Source organism: Lissotriton helveticus, chromosome 11 (genome assembly GCF_964261635.1).
Source record: "Lissotriton helveticus chromosome 11, aLisHel1.1, whole genome shotgun sequence".
In the NCBI taxonomy this organism is placed as follows: domain Eukaryota; kingdom Metazoa; phylum Chordata; class Amphibia; order Caudata; family Salamandridae; genus Lissotriton; species Lissotriton helveticus.
This window is the reverse complement of record NC_136072.1, coordinates 139,995,184-140,015,989: the sequence shown is the minus strand read 5'-3', so window position 1 is coordinate 140,015,989 and position 20,806 is coordinate 139,995,184.

Below are 20,806 nucleotides of genomic sequence, written 5' to 3'. Positions count from 1 at the left end.
CCAACAAAAAATAGTCTATGTGGCTTATGTTGTTAGTCTTATTGAAAGTGTTAGCACCCATTCTCTCCGAGCTAGTGTGGCCATTAGCAGTCCTTAATCCAAACTCCAAGGATAGGGCATTAACTTAGAGTGCCACTTGGGACCATTTTTTAATAGGAGGTAGATCAAGGTGGTGGATGTGCCACAGCTCATCCTACTCCCTTGTTCCACAGATGACCTTCCACTCCAGTTTCAAAAGTAACATTAAAATCCACAGCTACAATCAAGGGTGACTGTGTGGTCCTATCACCAAAGAGCTATTCTACTCGTGTATCGTAGCCGACCTCCTTCCCACCCTGGTTCCTCTGGCAATATAAATGTCAAGGGAGAGACCATCTGGCCTTTGAGTTGAATAGCTAGAGTGTCAGGGCTGCTAGATGGGAGCTCACAGATTATACAATGGAGTGCCATTCTGACCCAAATTATCAACCCCCCGCAGGACGACTGGACTTACTAGAGCGTGCTAGGCAATGAAATGTTACATAAGCTGGGAAGTGGCTGAGGGAGGTACTCCAGTCCTCATGGGGTATACAAATGTCAAATATTTCAATGTATTGGATCCAATGCTGGAGGACTATTTTCAACCTTACTCTCGCTACTTTCCATGACACCAGTTGAAGCATGCTGTGTTCTTCCTGCCTATTTGTAAAACTGGATTGTCGCTAATTTAGGGGATTTCCTACCTGCGCATGGGGTTGTGTTTGATTTACAGGTTGTGCTCCTCTAGGCTGCCTTCTTTTAAAAGGAGATTGCTTTTTGTTTATTCCAATCACCAGTGGGCAAGCGGATAGTAGGATGGTCATTCGCGGGTTGGCTAATGACTGTATAGGTAGTCCGGGTATTAGGATGGGCCTATGGCCGAATGGGGGCTTTGGATGTAGATTGTTGCCTAAATGTTAAAGTCAATCATTAACTGCTAGATTGGAATCTAAGCCAAGGTAGGGGACTGAGGGGTGGGCACTAGATGGTACGGGGTATTGCAGCAGTCTATACTTGAATTGAATGCTTGTGGATGTGGGATGACTGAATCTAGTTTCCAGGGCTATCAAATTATGAGCCACCTTCCCGTCAGCCAGACACAATTCAATACAATTCATTGAGTTGTTCAAGAAAGTAAGCCTTCTGGCTCACAAGATGGCCTCCCTTATAACTGAGAGCCGACCCCTCACATGGCGGATCCAGTGTATGGTTTTGTTTATGAGGGAATCTTCCCCTTCATACCATAAACGGGAGGGGGCTTTGGGCACATCGATCATGTAGATGCATTTGGGGGGCGATGGAACATTGTCTCACCAAACTGGAGGATTAACTGGAGAATTGTGATCATGAATGGGCCCAGATAGGTGATCAAACATAGGAAGCAGACCTCGTTGCACCAGTGGGCCTCTAGTTGCTTGTGACTGAACTATACCACCCCGTAGGTCTCTATGTAAAGCCACCTCAGCAACACTACACTTGCAGTTTACAAAAGCAGTTCTTACGGGAGGTTGGTGCGGCTCAACCTGCACTAAGTAGGTTGTGTTGACATGGTGGGTGGAGGTCTGAATGGAGGATTGAGGATCACACTTACCTCTAACTAATAAGAGCTTGACCTGTCCTCTAAGTTCTTTAATTGCTGATTTCAGCATATCAACTTCTGTCCTCATATTGTCTATAATCCTGGAGACAGTGGGATCGAGCAAAGATAACCCTTTAATTGGTGCACCGCCTCCAACTTCACCTCTTTCATCCCCCACCTGCCACTTCTTCCTCTACCCCTATAGCTCCCTCCATATCTTCCCTTCCCTCTAGGTCGTTACTTAGTTTTTAGAGGGGTGTGAACCTATTGCTAAGGGTAAGATCAGTGTCAAGTGGGCCTTGGTCTGTGTGGATTGTAAGTGGAGCTAGATTCTCAGGCTCAGCATCAACATCAGAGTCAGCGTCAGTTGTCACTGGTTGAATTGACTTACTACTGTGCTTGTTGGGTTTCCTGAACATTGAGGGAAGGTGTTTTGGTAACCTCAAATTTAAGTCAGATGAAAGTCCACCCATGCTACGAGTTGGAACTGGCCCAGGTGGGTCTAAAATGTCCTCACACTCAACCCATAGGTTATCAATGCGGTCTAAAACACAAATACTCCCAACATTCATACGGCCCTGCTTGACTTTAGTGGATCTTGCCTGTGCCTCCCCTCTCCCTCCGCACAATCAACAGACTTTCTCTTCCAGATTTCGAATCCTAGACCTGGATTTTGCAAGTGTAATAAGAACAGAACCGCTTGTATCTTAAATCCAACCACACAAATTAAACATATAATGCCTTAACTCTGTTTAGGGCCCCCTTTGTGTCACCACCCTCAAACAGGGACACTATCTGCCTCTGTCTGTAGTCAATTAATAGTATTAGGTAGTTGCTGAATAATCTTAAGGTCATATCAATTGTTTGGCAAGGGACTACTTAGCCTCCTAAGGCTTCCCACTCCACATTAACGGTAATAGATAAAAAGGTACAAATCAGTTACATTAAATATGGAAATGCAGTGGCACTGAACCTTGAGATGACATCAATATCATCTAAAATGTTTGGGTAAACAAACATATTTATTGGGGTCCCCAAATTCTCCAATACGGGACACATGGACTTGATTGTAGAAATCCTGCTCTCTGATCTGTTCGGTAAAGAGGTCTTCACCACCACTTTTGTGGTAAAACAAGCTCACCGCACCCTGGGGCCAAGAACCAACCAAGGTTGCCCACCCAGGCCCATTGTTGCCCGTCTCCTGAACTTTTGGGACAGAGACACAGCCCTGAGGCTGGCTAGAGAACGTGGCACGTTAACGGGTACTGGCATGGCGTTGTCACTTTCCCAGTGTAGTTACACGTTTTGACTGTTATGAGATGAGGATATATTTTAGCTCACGGTGATTAGTTCTATGGTATTGTTTACAGGTTGATGTTCACAGTGCTATCAAGTTCAACATGGGATTTCCCTACATTGGGGTCTGCAAGGATCGTGGGGGTTGGGGGTGGGGTTTAAGTTTCTAGATAAGTTTAGACTGTTGCTGACACAACTGATTCACTGCTACTCTTCGTGTACTTGCAGTTTTCCAATTTTACAATTCACAGATCCCGTTGTATGGGATGATGGCAGATAGTTTAAGGTCCATGATGTTAATTGTATTGCCTTGAATGTTTGGGGAATTAATAACTCCAGAAAAAGGAAGCAGGTGTTAAATTATTCACAGCGTCAAAAAACAGACATTGTGTTCCTGCAGGAGACTCACTTGTCCCCTGATGCTCCCACCTTCGCCTCGGGTTGGGGTACGCAAAGTTACTTTGCTAGCTGCAGGACATACTCCAGAGGCACGGCTATTTTAATACATAAGCACCTGCCTTTCCAACTTCATAAGGTGCTCACGGATAGGGAGGGTCGCTATACTATAGCCATTGGCAAAATGAATGGATACAGCATTGCTTTGTTATGTTTATATGCACAGAATGTTGATGTCTCTGATTTTTTCCACAGTTTACATGCACTGCTTCTCCCGCTGGGTGCAGACTATATATGTGTGTGGGCAGTGACTTCAATCTCCTTTTAAGTCCGGGTCGTGACAACACGGCTAACTCCCCTGATACTAAGCCCTGTGTTTGGCGTGCCCTATTAAATATGTGTGATTCGTTGGGTTTGGTAGATATATGGCGGGCACGCTACCCAAGTGACAGTGTATTCACGCATTACTCGGTGCTACATGATACATGATACTTGGACGCAACTGGAGTTTTTGTTGGTCTTGCATAGCTTGGCCCCTTGGTTTAGATCTATTATACATTTACACAGAACTTATTCAGACCATTCCCCGGTGATTCTACAGGTGTAGGTCCCCAGGCCCGAGGGCTGTGAAAAAACAGTGGAGATTTCCTGGACAGGCACTGAGCGATGCTGAGTTCTCGGTAGTGCTGCGTGAAGCTCTACTGACATATTTCGAGCCAAATGTTGGCTCGGTAGACACATGGACGACCTTGTGGAAAGCCTTCAAGGCCCACGCTAGAGGGGTTTCTATTGCAAAGCACTCAGAGATATTGAAGTCACTGAGAAGGATGATTTCCTGTATTGAGAAACAACTGAATTTGCTTTGAATTCAGAATTGCTCAAGTGTCTAGACCCAACTGGACTTGCCCGACGATTGCTACTGCTGACTGAGTTCAGAGAATCTGCAGAGAGCGAAACTAATTTTCTCAGGAAATATGTGATAGCCAGGCACTACGGCAAAGGTGACAGACCGGGGCATATGTTAGCTCAGCTGCTGAGGCCTAGCGCTAAGAAGGCCTACATATCATCCATCCACACCACGTCTGGCCAATTGCTCACTACCACTCCAGAGATTAGAGAGCAATTCTTGCAATACTATTCTGCTTTATATTCCACCCGTGCTACGTATAGCAATGAGGATTGTAGGTCTTACCTGAATGAGATAGCCATGGTATGGCTGGAGAAATGTATGCAGCAATTTCTGGCTGAGCCCTTTTCTAAAGAAGAAATAATTAGCGCCATTGAGGCACTGAAAAGCACCACCGCCCCTGGGCTTGATGGTTTCACGGGCATATTTTATAAAACATATAAAGGCATATTAGCCCCATACCTCCTCGAGGTGTACAATGAACCCCTAGAGAAAAAGTTATTGCCTCCTATGCTGTACGAAGCGGTTATAGTTCTCCTCCCAAAACCTGGTAAGGGCCCTCTATGCTGTGGATCCTATTGGCCGCTGTCCCTATTAAACTTAGACTATAAAATTCTAGCTAAAATGATTCTTTGAGATTGGCGTTGCTTCTGGACCGAGTCATGTCCCCGGTTGAGTCGGGATTTGTTCCCCCACAGCTCCACTGCGCTGAATCTAGGCATGCTGTTCGCAGTATTACACGGAATAGCCCCTGAGGTTCCAGCCGCAACAATCATGTTGGACACGGAAAAAGGCCTTGGAGTGGTCCTTTATGTTGGAAGTGATGCTCAAACTGGGATTCCCCACGGGGTTTCTTGACCTGACCGCCCTATTATACACTGCCCCTAGCGCAAATATTCGCATGAAAGGCATGCTGTCCTCTGCCTTTGCTCTCAATCGTGGGAATAGGCAGGGATGCCCCGTGTCCCCGCTGCTCTTTATATTGGCTCTTGAACCCCTGGTCAGACATTTCCAGGAAAAGCACCTCCATAGAGGCTTGCAATTCAACACAGGTCCACTCCTGATCTCTTTATATGCAGACAACATTGTTCTTTATGTCTACCACCCTCAGGAGAATTTAGACCCCTTAATCAGAGAAGTTATCCAATCCGGGAATTACTCAGGATTAGGTAAAAACTGGAGTAAGTCTGAACTCCTTCCCCTGACGACGGGCACAGTTCGATCGGACGTTTGCCCCACTGACGTTGTTAATATCTAGACCAAGCGGAGACCACCTAATCTCTAAAATGTATAGAGCAAGCGCGGCCCTTATCCTGACCCACAACACTAAAATTCACGAGGCATGGGAGCGAGACTTAAGACACCATATTTTAGATGACCAATGGTCATACTGTTGTGCTCAAACCAGAGAGGTTTCACTCAATTATAGGCATAAATGAATATATTTGAAATATCTATGGAGAGTTTACATGTCTCCTGCAAAGCTACACGCCATTGTCCCCACTCGCCCTCATAGTTGCATGAAGTGCAGCAGCCCACAAGCTGACTTTTCTTACCTTACATGGAATTGTCCAAAAATCGGGGATTTTTGAAGAAAAATACTTAGAATAATTTCACAGATGACACACTCAGAGATAGATCCCACGCCCGAGGTTGCCCTGCTGGGCTAGGTGCAAAACATGCCGAAGAATAGATGCAAATACATTGCCTTGACACTCTTACTCGCTAATTAAGAGATAGCACTCAAATGGGGCAGCAGACTAGCCCCCACCACTCGCGCCTGGCTATCGAGCCAAATTTCCTGCAATACCAATTGTGAGCTCTATGCCACGCATTACAGCCCCCGGCCTCTCGGCCAAAAGACTCAGATGCACATACTCCCTCGCCGCAGCCCCCAGGGATTATCCCATAGGGGATAGGCTAACTTGGTTGTCTGAAACATAGTGCATTGAGATAAGTCTCTGGCCTTAACTTGGGACTCCATGCTTCGTTGCGGGAGGGTGAATGGGGTGAGGAAATGTATGCTATGCAAAGGTGATTGTGAATACAATATTTCCGTCTGTCTCTTTTTGTTCAATTACAGTATTATGTACATGTTAACTCGTTGTCAATATGTTGATTTGTGAATGCATTTTATTGCAGTGAATTACCATAGTCAGTGGATGTACTTGTCAGGAAATTATAAAATATATATTTTTTAAATAAATATTTTTTTTTTTACTTGCAGAATACAGGCTTCCCGAGGAGCAGGACCCGCAACAATAATTTAAGCGCCTCTGGGCACAGCAGTGATGCAGTCAAGGACCGGAGAGTCTGGGAGATGAAGTCCTCTCCCCAGTGTGACGTGGTCAGCTTGCAGAATGCGATATCATATTGTATTATTATGAAAAGGACCCCTTTTTAGCAACCTTTGAATAATGAGCGATTGATAAAAATAACAATACTTATCTAAAACCATTCCTTGCAGTTTGAAAACAGCTCTTTGGTGCTGATTCATAGATGAGTGCTGTACTGGAAGGATTGTAATTTATGACCTGCAAGTAACAAAAGGATTGCTGTGACAAAAAGAGTAGCCCACTGAGCTATCTACATAAAACACAAATCTGGGATCGGCATGCTACGCTGTGCTTCAGAGACATAACATTATTCCTCCATTCTATTTTATAATGAGTCAAATCTGTGATCAGAGAACTCTAGCAAGTACATTAATCACCAGATTTAGCAGGGATACTGTCTATTTCCCTCCTTATTTTGTTGCCCACTTGGGAATTAGAATATTTCAGATTTTTAATTTCTCTATAATGCTCTATTTCCGGAGATCCTTCATGGTAATTAACTTTCACTGCACATTTTTTTTATTTTTATAATAAATATTACAAGCATTCTACTGATCTTAGAGCTCAGTTATTGAGTAGGTCCTTTAACTTAATTGATTGTAATTCTGATATTTGTGATGTGCTGGGCGGTGCCTTATCTTGGGGACACATTGCCTCGCAAAATTTAGGTTTAGATCCGTCTTCAAATCATCAAATTTGTAGAAGGTAATTTTTAGAGGTAATTATTGAGGTGCTTTTTTGGGGATGGGGGAGTCTCTCATGGAGAGTCTCTCATCCCACACAAATATTCACATTTCTGCTTCTACCCAACACAGCTTACACAGCTTACTGCAAACAACATGGGGCAATGGATTAGCCCACTTCAGTCATTGGTTCCCATCTGTGTGAGTGTCAACATTATGTCAAAGTTCTAGTTTGTCGTCCCTATAGAGAAATAGTACACTGCATTGACAGGGTTCATAGGACATTTTGATTTAGACGTTTTTTTTTAATGTTCTTGGAAGATGGCCTTGCAGCTCCAGACACACTTCTACAGGGGCAATCATATATTTTAATTAGCATTCATTGTGCAAATGCTTAATATTGATTTTTTTCCGGAAGGGGCCCCCCAGAGTGAAGACCTCATGCCTTTCCAAAGGCATCTAAAGCAGCCCATCATAATATGGCTGGCGGTGTCTATTAGACACCGCCACCATATTAAACTTTTCCGCCCTGGTCGCAAGGCGACCGGGGCAGAAAAGCGGCGGACGGTCTTTCCGTCCGCCGCGGTCCCCCCACCATCCTAATATGGCGGGGGGGATTTAGGTGCGGATGGCAGGCGGATTGCCCCCGCCAGGCTGGCGGTGGCTACCGCCAGCCTGGCGGGGTCAATCCGCCCGCCATCCTAATGGGCCCCTAAATGTTGTGTCGTGAAACGTCCATGGTCTGGGTCACCCTGTCAAGCGCTCAAAGGTTCTATCTCATTTATCGAAATTAAATTGTCAAATTGCTTTTTTTGCAGGAAACCCACTGTGATGATAATCTCTTAAACTCAAATGTTAATGGGTGGGCCAAGTTGTTTTTTCACCTGCGGTCAACCATAAGGGTGCGGTTGCAATCCTATGTCACAAATCCCCAATGATTCAAATGTTGTCTACTGAATGTGACACAAATGGATGATGGGAAATACTTCAATCCAAGGTCCATAATAAAACAATCACTTTTTAAAATATTGTTGGACCAGTTAAATCTGACCATGATTTTTAGAATATGATCAAATTAGAATTATCCTTCATTACCAATCCCAACATTATTGTTGCTGGAGATTTTAACAATTGGCTAGACCCTTTTTCGGACAGAAAATCAAACCGCAAATTCAAACCTGATAAGTTGCATAAAGTATTTCAGTCTGCTATTGCCTCTTGTCCATTTTATGTTGTATGGAAGACCTGCAATCTCATTAATATGAATTTACATTTTTCTCCAATGTTCACCATACTATGTCGCATATTGCTTATATCTTCATTTCACAATCTCTACTACCCTCTGTTTAATCTTCAGAAATTGGATCCATCTTTATTTCTGATCATGCCCTGTCTCTTTGTCATTTGATCTATCCCTTTCCACCTCCAAACATGCCCGATGGAGATTTAACAACTCAATCCTATCTGATCAATCCTATATTTATGATGCTACTTCTTTCATAAATTTGGTTTTTCTGTTTAATAAGCCTAGCAATACTTCTATCCACAACAACTGGGAGCTTTCACCATTGCCTACACTGCCAAAAAGAAGAAAATATTGAACTCTCAGCATCGCTCTACCCTCAAATATATTAAATTTCTTGAACACTCTCTCTTTACATCTAATTGCCCCACACATCTCCCAGACTTAATTCGGGCAAAATCAGACTTAAATAAATTAGCTACAACTGATGCTTGCAATCTTCTACTTAAAATAGGGTAACATGTTGGCCAACTATTTAAAGATCAAAATAAAGAAAAAAACATTGGCCCTGTTCGTAACACTACTACTAATAACTTACTTCACTCTGCACATCCTTCTGAAAGTGACACTCAGTCTTTCTTTGATGATCTTCCCTCTCCCCACTCAGTGCTTGATGCTATGACTCTCCTTGAAAAGGATATATCTCTTCAAGATATCTTAGATGCCATTAAATCTTTGAGGAGAGCCAGGGCTCCTGGTCCAGATGGTTTTTCTATTGAACTAATTTCTTCTTTCTTCACTATTTTTGCTCCGCATTTACTTGAACTTTTTACTTCTTTTATATCAAAATCAAAACCTGAAGGATCTCTTTTAGATGCCCTTATTGTAATCATCCCTAAACCAGACAAGGATCATGCCCTGTGCCAGAATTATTGCCCAATCTCATTAATGAATTATGTTTGTAACATTTTGAGAAAATTCTTGCTTCTAGATTAGATGATGTTATACCCTTACTAATTAAAGCCGATCAGTCCGGCTTTATTTAAGGTAGACTTACTTCTGATCACACTAGGATGTTTTCTATTATTCTTGGGTTGGGGAAAAAGGTATCCTGATCCTCTAGCTGCAGTATCCCTTGATGCTGGAAAAATAATGTGATTGTAAAAACTGGCCATTCTTATTCAACACTCTTCATAGGTTTGGCTTTGGTCCCAGATCTATTTAATTTATTACATTTTTATACTCAGAACCACAAGCCTCTGTTTCTGTAAATGGTGTTTTGTCCCCATATTTTAATCTGCAAAGAGGTACTAGACAAGGTTGCCCCCTTTCCCCTCTTTTATTTCTTTTGTGCCTTGAACCTTTTCTTGAATGCATCCATCACAATCCTCTAATAACAAGTTTTCAACACAAATCTAACGAAATTAAATTATCTACCTATGCATATGATATCTTGATACATCTCTCTAAACCTCCTTCCTCTCTGCCCCCTTTCTTACAGGAAATTAATTTATACTCTAAAGTATCTGGCTATAAATTAAACTTTTCCAAAACTGAGGTCTTACCTTTAAACTACATATGCTATCAATTTATGTTTTCCGACACCAACTTCAAATGGTGTCCATCTAAAATTAAATATCTGGGTGTATGGTGTTCCCCTACTATCCTCCACACGCTTCTACAAAATTTCAATGCACTACAACTTAAGACTCAAAATTCACTTCATTCTTGGCCCCCTCTCTTTCTATCTTGGTGGGGCAGATTGGACACTCTCATTCTCTTTTTGTTCTCTATGTTGTCCTTTAGAATTCCCAATTACTACTTTAAACAACGTAACTCTCCCTGTATTAAATCCCTATGGAACTATAAACCCTCCCGTATTGCCTTATATAAATTAAGTAAACCAAAAAATGAAGGGGGTGTGCGATTCCCTAATTTTAAATTATATCATACTGTTTTTTTAGTTAAACAATTGTATGCTCTAAATAAGCAATATCAGGATTCACTGATGCCTAGGTGGATTACTTTTGAACGCTCTTTATTACATGAATTCTCCTTTTATGAAATTTGCTGCATGTCCAATTGTACCTTCATTTCTCAATACCCTATTTTAAAATATTCCCAACATTTGATACATTCACTGTTTACAGATGGTGCTAACTTTCAGCAAGCATTTCTTGCCTCTTCCATTTGGTAAAATAAAGTCATTAAGGTTCGCAACAAATTATTCAACTTCAAACATTGGAAAGAAAAGGGTATTTTTTTATGTTCATCAATTAGTATCCCATAACTCCGTCATACCCTTCACTACATTACAAGAACATTATACCTTACCTTTATCATATTTTCCCCAATACTCACAAATATCAAATGCACTACATTCATTTTTGTTCTCCAAAAATGTTCCTGATGACTCCACTCCATTCATATCTCTGACCCTTTGTACAAAATCCTCCCTCTACTCCAAAAGCTTCTATTAAATATAAGCTTCTGTCTACTTCTATATCTGATAGACCAAAATTCTCCATAGAAATAGCCTGGGAACAAGACCTCTCACTATCCCTTTCCACTCACAGATGGAACAAACTATGGCATAACATTTTTACCACCTCAAGAGCCCCTAACATCACTCAATCCCTATTTTTTCGATATAACAGAGCAGTTTACACTCCTGTTTTTATTCATAAGATTAGTCCCTCCACCTCTCCCCTTTGTTGGTTTTGTCTTTCCTTGGATGGCACACGGTTACACTTAATATATTATTGTCCCAATGTTTTAAATTCTGGAAATCTATTTGGTCTACGTCATTGTCATATTCCATTATCAATTCGAAATGTATTTCTTGGATCTATGTCTAATGATTTTTCTGACACATCTTACCAAAGTTGAAACTGTTTGATCTTTTTATTTCTCTTGCATTTAAAATTATTTTAACTTGTTGGAAAGATAACCCTAAAGTATGTACCTCAACATGGTGTAACTGTATCTGTAATGAGCACATAATCTCTACTGTCTCATCATCATTGTTATCTCAGAAAATCAAATCTGACTTATTCTGGATTCCTTTAACCCCTTTAGAGCTTGTAAATAAACCTCCCCAGTGCTGCGCTGTCCATTGGAACTAGTGCTGAATGGACGTCCAACGGTCGTGCGCAGCACTGGGGAGGTAGTGGCCGTGACGACCGTTGGCCGACGGCAGCAATTAAGGGGTTAACCTCTTTCCTATATTCACACCCGTCTTTACCTTGCCAATCTATCTTACTTCCTCCCCTTCCCCTCTCTTCTCCTTTTCTCTCCATGTTCTCTTTCCTTCATTTTTACTATTTTTCTTTATTTCTATTGCTTATTCTCAAATTTTTATTACACTATTACCTGATTTGATATGTACCCTTAGCTCCTCTTACTTATTTTCTTGCATAGCGTGGTTTCTTTACCCATTTTATTAGATTGTTTATTTCTATAACACTTTTTAATAATATATGCTTCATCATTCTACGGATCCATCTTATGCTACAATGTAACTTTGGTAGTTTATTGTTATATCAATAAACATTACTTAACAAAAAAAAAAGAGATGAACTACATAGAAATTACCATATATACTTGACCAGGCCAGAGCACAGAGTCTAGGGAAACCTGTCCAAAGCCTTTGGGGTGAAAAAGTATGCTGGGACCGGCTTTCGTGTAGATACATAGAACACGTTTATAGGGCAGCTCCAGCCTTGTGTCACACATCCACTTGGCTCCCTCATCATGATAGAAAAAATCTGCTTTTTAACCTATGAATGGATTTTCTAGCAGGAACATGGGACAACCAAAAATGTGGGACCTGGGGGAAACAGCCTTGACTTTCCTCCCCTTGTGACGCACTGAATCTAGTGGCAAAGTCTCAGAAATCTGGGCTCATAAAACTTATAACACCTGCAAATCTCTATGGAGAGATAAATGCGTGCATGGACAGCATAGTCCCATCTCTGCATTCATGTCATGTGAACATTGCAAACCCTTTCATTTAAGGTTACAAAAGTTGGAATACAAAAATAATGGCACGATTTTCAATTGATATCTGGAGGAACAGGCAATCGTGAATATGCCTGCCCTCTGTTCCTCCTGATGCCCACATGAGTAATTTGTACAGAGGAAGGTGTAATTACGGTAGGTTCCTCTAAGAGAGTAATTACTGCCTGAACAATAAAGTCAGAGACCCTTCAATATTTTCCAATACTTTTCTTGTACACAGCATGGAAGTGAGGAATGCCTTTCTCCCACTCTCATTTTCTTCAAACTTAAAAGAAGTCGAGATGTTTACATTCGGAGCTGCAAGGATATTTGCGACTCACAGTGCCAGTTTTATTCCTTGCAAAATGTCTTTCCAACCGCACAATGCTCTCTAATTTGCAAAATGTAGACTTTGAGCAGGTGAACATTCTTGGATAACTAGGGCCAGTGATGTCATTTTATTAGCAACTGAAAGGAAGCAATCTCTGTTGAGTGACAGCGTGCCTTCCACGCCATGATTAGCTGTTATGGCGACCAGTGTTTATAATAAAACGAGATGTGTGAATATAGTTTTTCTATATGTATGCATTCTAGGATGCATACACTCATTTACTGCTTTCCTGCTCATAACATTAAAGGCAATTCTTTCTAGCAACTAGGTACACAAAGATTAAAAAAAAAAATACTTACAGTTAATCCTTTCCTTGACTTTCAACGCACATATGTGCACCCATTGTGTTGTTTTCAAAGGATGAAGTCATTTATACTGTATCAGCAGGCATTGGAAATTGTGTCTTCCCAAACCTGCTGAGTTCAGAAACTAATTATTTTTGTCTATCACCTTTTACAGATGGCAGGGAAAATATGGGTGTTAAAGTGTTGGCACGGGGAAACATAAACATAACGTTTATGATTTATGTATTTTTGAAAAAAAATCGTTTTGTTTCCGAAGGTTACATGTAAAGAAAATCTCACAGAATAAACTTTTCCTTCTAAAAGCATTTTTATGTATTTAGTCTCAGCACTTGTAGAGCAAAGCAAGCACGCTTCTGGAAAGTTTATTTAAAATATATATCACTAGCAGATAATAGAGCTGGGAATTGAAACAGTGCATCCAAATGAACAGAATGATGAAAGTATAAGCAAGGACATCCTGCGTGACAGCTGGCAGGCCTTTTGCCTTGGCTGTGTTGCCAGAAACTGCATGAGAGAAAACTAATGGGACAAAACATGTCACTAAACAACCATCTATAACTGCTAATAATTGAAAGGGTCATTGGAATTAGAATAGATTTAGTCATCCACCCTTGATTATAAAAAACATATAAAATAAAATACTAATGATTGTAAGTAATTGTGAGGTTGTGCATTTGGGTTAAAAAGCAATAAATGCATGCTGAACTATCGTTTCTACTGCATAAAGATAGGTGGCATTAAGATGTTTTGCTCCAAGTTATGTTATGCCAAAGTTCATAAACCAAACTGTATTGGGGCCAAGAAGAAGTCAGGGGCATATTAGCAAGGGTGATATCACCGCATTAGCGGGACTTTTTCCCGCTAAAGCAGCAATATTTTTATGGCCCTATTAGCAAGCTGTCGCTAACAGCAGTTAGTGACAGCTTTTAGGCAATAGCTACAGGTTTGGGGCCTGCTTTGCATGTCAGCGATATTTATCGCTAATGACATGCAAAGTTGGCGTACTCAACCTGTTAGTGACTGAAAGCAGTCGCTAACACAGCTATCGCCTAATAGCAAGGCAGGCGAAGCGATAAAAAAAAAATTGTGCTAAGAGCGATTATCGCTAGAACCTAACACCTGCTCAGACCATGACTTAACCTGTATATGCAAATGGAGGTGGATTTTCAGGTTAAGTCCCCATTGGCGTTAATGCATAAATATCGCTGGATTTCCAGCAATGTTCACGCATTAAGCCGCTATCGCAGGATATTTTATCGCTTTAGAGATAAACGTTGCTAATAGCACGTTAGCTCGGCGATAATATCCAGCGATAGGCCTCAATAAAAAAATGCGCTAAGAGCTTTAAGCGATAAATATCGCTATTTGTTGCTAATATGCCCCCCAATTATTTTGCCTTATTTTTTCCAATCTACTTGTGTGATATGGAGTTTATTACTAGGCCCGGTCAAAATTCCAGTAATTTCGCATTACGCTTGTGGTGCAAAATCACACAAAAAAATTACCATTATGGTTACGCCTGGTCGCATAATTTGAAGCAATATGGAGCAAAAATGCCTAACCAAGCAAACAGTAACAGAGTGCAAGCAGCTCCTGGCTGCTGCTGTTCCTGTTTCATTGCATTTAGCACTATTTTCCTAGTGCAAAAGGCATCCTGGGGTTTATTTGGGTCATAAGGCTACGAAAATAGTGTTAACTGCATGGATACGCTCCTCTCGTTATTCTGCATCATCCTGCACAATTTTGCTATCATTTTTTCAAATTACTCTACTTTACTCTACTGTAACTCACTCAAGTTACATCAACTCTATTTATTATACTCCCTGACAGGTTAATGTCTTGAATTTTAATTGAGCTACTTTTTTCCAATTAAAGAGGAGACTCACACATTGCCATAATTCTAAAGATTAAATGGCTTCCATTGCACTCATAGAGATTCCAGACAAAAACCTAAGGTATGGCATTGACCAGTATTTCCAGAAAATAGAAGGAAAACTGTTAAAAATTGAGTTTCTGGTTGGCTAACGTATACACCCAAGCAGAACCCACCACTCTAGTCTAGGTAAGCCAGATACACAACTGAGGTAACCTGTGCACACCTGCTGGTAGCTTGGCACAGAGCGTGCAGGCTTATCAAAAGAGGAATTGTGTAAAGTATTTGTGCTACACACACACATACAGTAAAACAATAAATACACCACAAAAAGACTCCACACATGTTTATAAAAATTGTTTGTTATATTATGAACACATTAAGGCCAAAATGACAAAAATCCAATCAGTACGTTTCAAGTTATGAATACTTTACAGTCATTAAAATAAACACAGTACTAGCCGCACTAATGACCATATATTATATGGGTACTTTCAAGTATTACTTCCTTGTTGGTAGTGGCCTGATAGTGCTCAATGAGGCACCATGCTAGGCTTTCAGGGGTCACTTGAGACCGTAGGATTTAGGCATTTTCAGCCACCCACGGCACACAGATCTGAAACTGGGGCATCTCACCAAACACTAGCTGGGCTCTGGGTGGAGTAGCAGGAGCATCGAAACAGATTTGGCAGCCCAAGCAAAATACAAAGGCCACAGATGCAATGATCTCGCACTCAGCATGACCCCTTACTGGGGTGTGATGAGCGCCGATGTCGGCCTGCCGCCATGGTGGGCTGGTCTGATGCGATGTCACGGAGTAATCTCTGGTCACCATGGCAAATCTGGGGTCCAACCTAGAAGGATTCGCTCAGCGCGATGGCTCCAGCAAGAACAGAGATTGTGATCTCAATCAGTGCAGAGCGTGGATTGGTGTAACTTGAAATTGCAGTTCATAAGCTAACGCTGGACCTTTGTAGAGCAAAGTGCTTGGTCTGGTTGGAAAGTGCTGGTCAAAAGCAAACGCTGGATTTCGTAGAGTGAAGTGCTCGGTCTGTCAGAAGCAAAGTGTTTGATGGCCATGAGACTTTATGAACAGGGGGGCAAGCCAGCAAGCCCTTGGAGGATGTTTTAGGTCAGCTGAGCAAAAACATAGTAGGCAGCAGGCCAGCACAACAAGGCAGGTAGACAAGTGGCAGTCCCTCCTGCAGCACAACTAGAAGTAGGCCAACAAAGCAGAGCAGTTTGCAGAGTGTCAGTCCAATTTGGCAGCACCCCAGTCATTTTAGAAATATGCAGATGTAGAGCCAGTGCTGTCTGGTTCAAAGTCCAAAAAGTGTCTGATTTAAGGGGGTCAGAATCCCAGTACTTATACCCAAAAGTGCCTTTTAATTTGGTGGTGACTTCAAAAGAACTCTCTGAAGTACACTAGGATCCCTTTCAACCCAGTCCTGTCTGTCAAACTATCTGTGGGGGTAATCAGTCCTTTGTGTGGGGTCAGGCCATTACCCACTGAAGTGTAAGTGTGAGCGGCTTCCGCCCGTCTAATCAAGAAGACCCATCAGAAAGCAGATGAGTGCTTAGAATGCAGATGAGCCTCACCTTCCTATGTTAGTGGCTGTCTAGAGGAAATGCACAAAGTGTAGCTGTCACCAGGCCCAGACATGTATTGGAGATAGGCTGTCAGGCACAAAGAGCAGTAAGAACAGAGAAATGTCCACTCTCTAAAAGTGGCATTTCTAAAATAGTAATGTTAAATCCAACTTCCCCAGTAAGGAGGTTTTATCATTACCATTTCGAACATATCAAACATGAAAAAGCTACTCCTCTCTGATCTGTAATTATAGCTTAAAATTGTATTATGGAATTCCCAATACTGGCCTATGAGAGGGTTAGGCCTCACACCAGTGAAAATTGAAGTAGGCTGTTAGTCACTAGCCCTTCATGTAAAACATGAAAAGTGTCCTACCTTTTACTTACATAGTACCATTCCCTTAGGGATACCTAGGGCATACTTAAGGGTGACTTAAATGTAATAAAAGGGGAGTTTAAGACTTGCCAAGTAGTTTTAAATGCCAAGTTGAAGTGGCAGTAAACAACACAGTCAGACACTGCAGTGTTAGGCCTGAGACAAGTTTGAAAGGCTGTGTGGGTGACACAATCAGAGCTGTAAGCCCACTAGTAGCATTTAATTTACAGGCCCTGGGTTTACAGAATCCCACTTTACAGGAGACGTACATGTAAAACAAATATGCCAAACAGGTGTAAACCAATTATACCATGTTTAGAGGAGAGAGTACATGGATTTTAGTAGTGTTAAAGTGCCCATAGTCCTAAAATAGAAGGTCAGAAAAAGAGGAGGAGGAAGGCAAAATGTTTGGATGACCCTTCAGAGAAGGCCATTTTACAACACAGCCTCCTCAGCCTAAAGCCAGGGTAGCCTAATCAATACTTTGATGGATCTCCCTGCTTAGGGTGATAGAACGTGGACAGTGGCCTACTATTGCAGGGACACTTGCCAGTTCTATGCCTTTCTGAACCCTGTTGGATCCTTCGATCTATGCTCTCAGGGGGCCAGTAAGCTAACTAATAGGTAATCCTTCTCCTTATCTGTGGATCTCATCAATGCAGCACCCAACTGTAACTTGCTCACATACCATAACATAAGTATTTGTAAAGTGCATGTTCATCCCCAACGGTCATCTTGGGTCAGAATAACAGATGTTATTGTTACCCAACTCAATGGGTAACAATACATTTTATCGACCTCAGATCAATGAAAGGCTGGGTGGACCCACCAGGATTTGAACCTCTGACCATAAGCCACCAGACCAGGCTGCTCACAGATGCAACCCAGTAGGCAGATAGTACCACCATTGCCTACAAAGTGATGTTGGCCATTCCGCCACAAGGGGCTGACTTCTGTCCCCAATCCAAGGAAAACTCTGTCCACAAGGAAATAAACCAACAGAGGATACAGATAGCGGTCAGTGTCAAGAGCCCGGTCATCCTGGGGTCTCTGTCCTCTGTGGTTTCTCAGACTGGAGAGCTGTAGCCCCAGGTGCCTTGCATCCTTTCTCCACTCCACCTCCCACCAGTTATGGGGTGGTATCCTGCAACTGGGCCTCCAGCCTAGGGTCTGTACCCTTGGGCTGGGATGGAGTCAGGGGTGACCCCTTTGTCCCCATGCCCCTTGATCTGGAGCTGTGTACTCTCCTTTTGGGAGTGGTACCCCAGAAAACTGAACTGTCAAGGTGCTTGTGGCAGCTGCCCTGCCAAATTTTCCCACCAGTTCAGGGGTGTTATCCCGCGATTGGTCTTCCAAACTAGTGACTGTATTCTTAGTTTGAACAGGAGTTATGGGTAAGTCCTTCCTCCCTCTACCCAAACATCTGGGTTTCTGCACCCTTCTCTGAGGAGTTGTACTGCCAGAAACCGGGGTTGGATGCTTGTGTAAGCCATCCCCCCAAGTTCTCCTGACAATGTTGAGCCCCTCAGTGGATGGTGTCCTGTTACAGACTAGACTCCCCTCCTGGTGTTCCCTCTCTGAACTATCCAAGCTCTGGGCAGGGTATAGGGCACCCTGAGTCTCTGCCTACACTCAACTCTCCTTCTTCACTGAGAATGGAGATGGGGCCCTTTATTTCCCCACTATACTGGGACCTGTCTGGGTAACATTGAGCCTCCCCTCCATTGGCTAGTGGGAACCTGAGCCACTCCCGTTAGGATCATTCCCAAATCCCTTTTCAGATACTTCAGGGCTCACACAGAAGCCTGCCTCCTTTGCAAGTTCCCTCGGGTCAGAGAACTTACACTCTACCAGGTGTTGGCATAACCCTGGAAAACAATAACTTAACATATGCTCTCTGGCAATCAAATTGTACAGCCCTTCAAAAGTGTTTACCATGCTACCCTTCACCAAACCATCCAGTGCCTTACCAAAGTACTCCACAAAATTCTCCCAGTACTGGTGAGAAAGTTTCTAACTGCCCCTGAATCTCAAACTAAATTCTTCTAGGATGCATTCTTACTTTTTAACCAGGGCCTCCTTCATGGGGGTATACCTAAACCTGTCGCCCTCTTCTAGTGCCAGTAGAGCACCCCGCCCAAACTCAGAAATATGACTCCATATACCAGCTCCTCAATCATCCTAATGGATCATGTGCATCTCTAGTGGTACCTCATATACCTGAAACTATTATGGATGTTATCCCCACTCCTTGAAATCAGGCACCAAGTCTCTGGGTATGTGGACTGCATCTTTAGTAGTGGACACAGTAGTTTTGCTGGCTCCAATATTGTTGTTGCTGAACCCTATCTGCAGAGCTCTAATCTCCAGCTCGTTGTGACTCAGCTCATGAGTCCACTAGGCCATATTCTCTTCCATGGCTCTCTCAGCCGCAGCTGCCTCCATGGCAAGTTTATCTCTGGCTAAAGCCCTTTCAGCCTCAGCGATCCTCTCCTCAGCCATGGATTTGTCAACCTCATCTCTTCTCTCTTCTGCAGCCAGCTGGGTCAGCTTCAACCTCAGGGCCCTCTCAGCTTCTCTGTCCTTGAGCGACTCAAGGAACAGGGTTTGGAAAAAGATACTGCTCCTAGCATAGGATCCAGTAAGGGACTACCGCTCTATGGACTCTCCTTTCTCTTCTAGAACCTTTGCCCAGTCATTTCTCTTCTCTGGGAAACTGTCCTCTGGGACTCCGGTAGACAATAAGCCTGGGCGGAGTATGCAGAGTTCCGCTGCTTGGAACTCCGAGAAGCGCAAAAATACTCTGCCACGCTACACAGAGCCCCACAAGTGATGGTTTCTCAACACTAGTGGTCGTGAGCATACGCATCCACTTGCAATGAGAAATCTGACAGCCTGCGTTGATTTTCCAGGCTCCCGCTCGCCAATTTGGCGCTGACGATGGCGAATCAGGAAAAATCCCGCCGGAAGGTGGATTTTCCTCGCTCGAGCTTGCCAATTTGACATTGCTGAGCGTGAACAAGGAAAAAACTCCGCTCCGTGGAGTGGGGTTTTTTCGGAACTCCGTGAGCTACATGTAACGCGGAGTCCGAAAAACTCCGCAAACTCAGCGAGCGGTTGCGAGTTCCCTGCTCAGACTTAGTAGAGAATCATTTTCTAGAATTACATGGGGGTTCACCCCCACAGAGTTTTCTTTTTATTGCTTCCTCCCTAAGTTTAAATTCAGTAGCATGTAGGCCAGCCTGAGGTCCAGACTATTGTTACTTTTCATCACAGGCAGCTCCCTCTCCTTGCAGAACCTTCTCAGCTCTCTCATACTACAAGATGACAGACAGCTGAGATCCATTTCCATTCCATCAAGGATTCACTGGTGCAACATCAAAAAAAGTCCCAAGTCGATGAAGATGCAGCAGGAGTTAATTTAGAAAAAGGACCAATTGAGAGAACAAGAGAATTTGAAACTCGTAATGGTCTTTGTATAGAGGTGTAGTGAACAATGAGTTACCATAGTATTGCACAAACACAAGCCCTATCCTCACCGCTGATCACTAATGTTAGAAATTGAGTTTCTGGTTGGCTAAGGTATACACCCAGGCAAGGCAGTACTCACCACTCTAGTCAGGGTAAGCTAGATACACAACTGAGATAAACTGTGATCACCATCTGGTACTTTGGCACAGAGCAGACAGGTTTATCAAAAGAGGCAATGTGTAAAGTATTTGTGCAACACACACACTCACACACAGTAATACAATGAATACACCACAAAAAAAGACTTCACACAGGTTTATAAACACTGTTTGTTATTATATAA